The sequence below is a fragment of the Mus pahari genome, chromosome 1 (genome assembly GCF_900095145.1).
Source record: "Mus pahari chromosome 1, PAHARI_EIJ_v1.1, whole genome shotgun sequence".
Classification (NCBI taxonomy): Eukaryota; Metazoa; Chordata; class Mammalia; order Rodentia; family Muridae; genus Mus; species Mus pahari.
Window position 1 is genome coordinate 127,745,146 of NC_034590.1, and position 2,879 is coordinate 127,748,024.

The 2,879-nt window shown below is 41.8% G+C and overlaps 1 pseudogene across 1 annotated transcript; it reads left to right on the top strand.

The window, feature by feature from the left end:
* Positions 1–295: 295 nt before the first annotated feature.
* LOC110338258 lies at positions 296–833 on the top strand (annotated as a pseudogene). The gene has a single exon (XR_002381292.1). The product of XR_002381292.1 is annotated as a glycine cleavage system H protein, mitochondrial pseudogene (transcript).
* The last annotated feature ends 2,046 nt before the right edge of the window (positions 834–2,879 follow it).

Consider the following 2,879-nt stretch of genomic DNA (forward strand, 5'->3'; position numbering starts at 1 on the left):
ACAACCCCATGTATGCAAATGTCTATTCAGTACTGGGGAACATGAGACATGAAGCAAGTACGTACCCTCCAACCAAAATACCCAGTACCCCAGTCATGGCTCCCAGCAAGAGGGGATTAAATGAAATCCTGCTGAGACACAGAATTGAAAAGAGTGATTATAGGAATGTTTAATGAAATAACATTCAAATAAAAATTCTAGATGAATCCAAAGAAAAGATAAATAAACAGCTCAATAAGAAATAAGAAAGTCAGGTGGCAGAGGTGAAGCACAGTTATCGCCCGGACCTCTGATAATGTCGCTGCAAGTGTCGAGGAGCTTGCGGGTTGTGGCCTACAGCCTGCGCACTGCCCAGGCCTTCTGCTCGCCGGGGCCCTGGGCGCCGAGCGCCAACGTCGTCTGCTCACTGTGCACCGGATCTGCTTTGCTGTAAATTCACAGAGAAACATGAATGGATAACAACAGAGGAAGGGATTGGAACGGTGGGAATCAGCGATTTTGCACAGGAAGCGTTGGGAGATGTTGTTTATGGTAGTCTGCCTGAAGTTGGGACAAAACTTAAAAAACAAGAGGAGTTTGGCACTTTGGAGAGTGTGAAGGTGGCCAGTGAACTCTCCTCTCCTCTGTCAGGAGAGGTAACTGAAGTCAGTGAAGCACTTGCCGAAAACCCAGGGCTCATCAACAAATCCTGTTATGAAGATGGTTGGCTGATCAAGATGTCACTGAGTGACCCTTCAGAGCTGAATGAATTGATGAGTGAAGAAGCATATGAGAAATATGTGAAGTCCATCGAGGAGTGACCATGGCACCCCTCCACTCCAGATCAAACTGGATGTGACCTGCTCCAGCCTGCTTGTCTTAAACTAGTGGAGAATAGAGGACTTGAAGTAACTTTTAGCAATACTGATGGAAAGAAACTGTTCTTGACAGTGCTACTTAAGAGCCACCCCCAACTTCCTAAAGGATTCAGATAAACACAGTGTACAGATTTTTGATAATCGCCATACTAAGTGTTTAGACTAGAGGTTAAGCCCTGGTGTTTAGAATTCTTAAGATCATCTGCAGTGACATGTGGTTATGAGGCTGGGTTTGGTGACAGACCACCTTCTAATTCCAGCACTCAACAGGCAGTTCAAGGTCGGTCTACACAACAAGTTCTAGACCAACCACAGCTACATGGTGAGACCCTACCTACTGGTTATAAGACTTTCATAATTCAAGATAACAGTGGTGTATCTTAGATAATTTTGTTACTTGCCCATATCCACCACTGGATTTAGGTCAGAGACTTAGTGTCTTGTCATGGGAATGCAGGGAAGTGATGTACAGCGTCAGAGGCAGGAGGGTACTGTCTTTGTTTCACTATGTGCTGTGTTGGCTGTTGTTTTCCCACCATGAAGCACTGGCTATTCAACGCTGAGAAACAAATAAAACATTCATCCTCTTTAGAAGAAAAAAAGAAAAAGAAAGAAATAAGAAAGTCAATAGATATGAAGCAAATTCAATCAAGATAAATAGTGAAAAAGTCAAAATTTAGAAACTTTAGACACAAAAAAATTCATAAGTCAAATAAAAAGTAGCTCAGGAGAAAGTTTCACCCATAAAATGCATCAAGTAAAAGAATACACCAAGGATGAAAGACAAGATAAGTGAATTCGAGTATTCAGACATCAATTAAGACAATCAGAAAATACATAGAGACTGTGTGAGTTCTTTGGAACACTACTCAAACACAAACCTTATGAATCATACGGCGAGAATGAGAAGAATGTTAGTATAAAGGCATACTAAATATATTCAATAGGTGCTTGGCAAATAGCTTAGCAAGAAAAGGCATTTGCCACGCAAACCTGACAACCAGAGTTCAATCCACAGAACGCACTTAAAGGTAGAAAGAAAGAATAGATTCTACAAGGATGTCTGTTGACTTCATTGACTCCACACACACCACGGCATGTGAATGTCCCCATTATCATGTAACAGAGAGAGAGACACAGGCACAGAGAGAGACAGAGATACAGAGAGGGACAGAGACCGAGACCGAGACAGAAACAGAGAGAAATTTCCTAAACAGAACTCCAATGGCTCATGCTCTAAGATCAAGAATTGATAAATGGGACCTCCTAAAAGTAGAAAATTTCTGTAAGGCAAAGGACATTGTCAATAGGACAAATCTGCAACCTACAGACTGGAAAAAAAATCTTCACTAACCCCACATCTGATATAAGGCTATATCCAAAATATATAAAGAACTCAAGAAGCTCACTACCAAAAAAGACCCAAACAACCCAAATCAAAAAATGGGATATAGAACTAAACAGAGGGTTCACAACAGAATGACTGAGAAGCACTTAAAGAAATGTTTAAAGTCCTTAGTGATAGGGAAATGCAAACCAAAATGACCCTGAGATTTTATCTTACACCAATCAGAATGGCTAAGATCAAAACCTTAAGTGACAGCACATGTTGGCAAGGATGTGGAGAAAGAATAACACTCCTCCATTGCTGGTGGGATTGCAAACTGGTACAACCACTCTGGAAATCAATCTGGAGATTCCTCGAAAAATTGGAAATAGATCTACCTGAAGACCCAGCTCTACTGGTCTTGAGAATGTACCCAAAAGACACTCCACCATGCCACAGGGGCACATGTGCCACTATGTTCATAATGGCCTAGCTTGTGATAGGCAAAAGCTGGAAACAACCCAGATGTCCCACAACATAAGAATGGATACAGAAAATGTGGTTCCTTTATACAATGGAATACTACTCAGCTATTAAGAATAGGACACCATGACCAGCAGTCTCAGTTAACCTGGTCCCCCAGATCTCTCAGACACTGGACCAACAACCAGGCAGCATACACCAGCTGATATGAG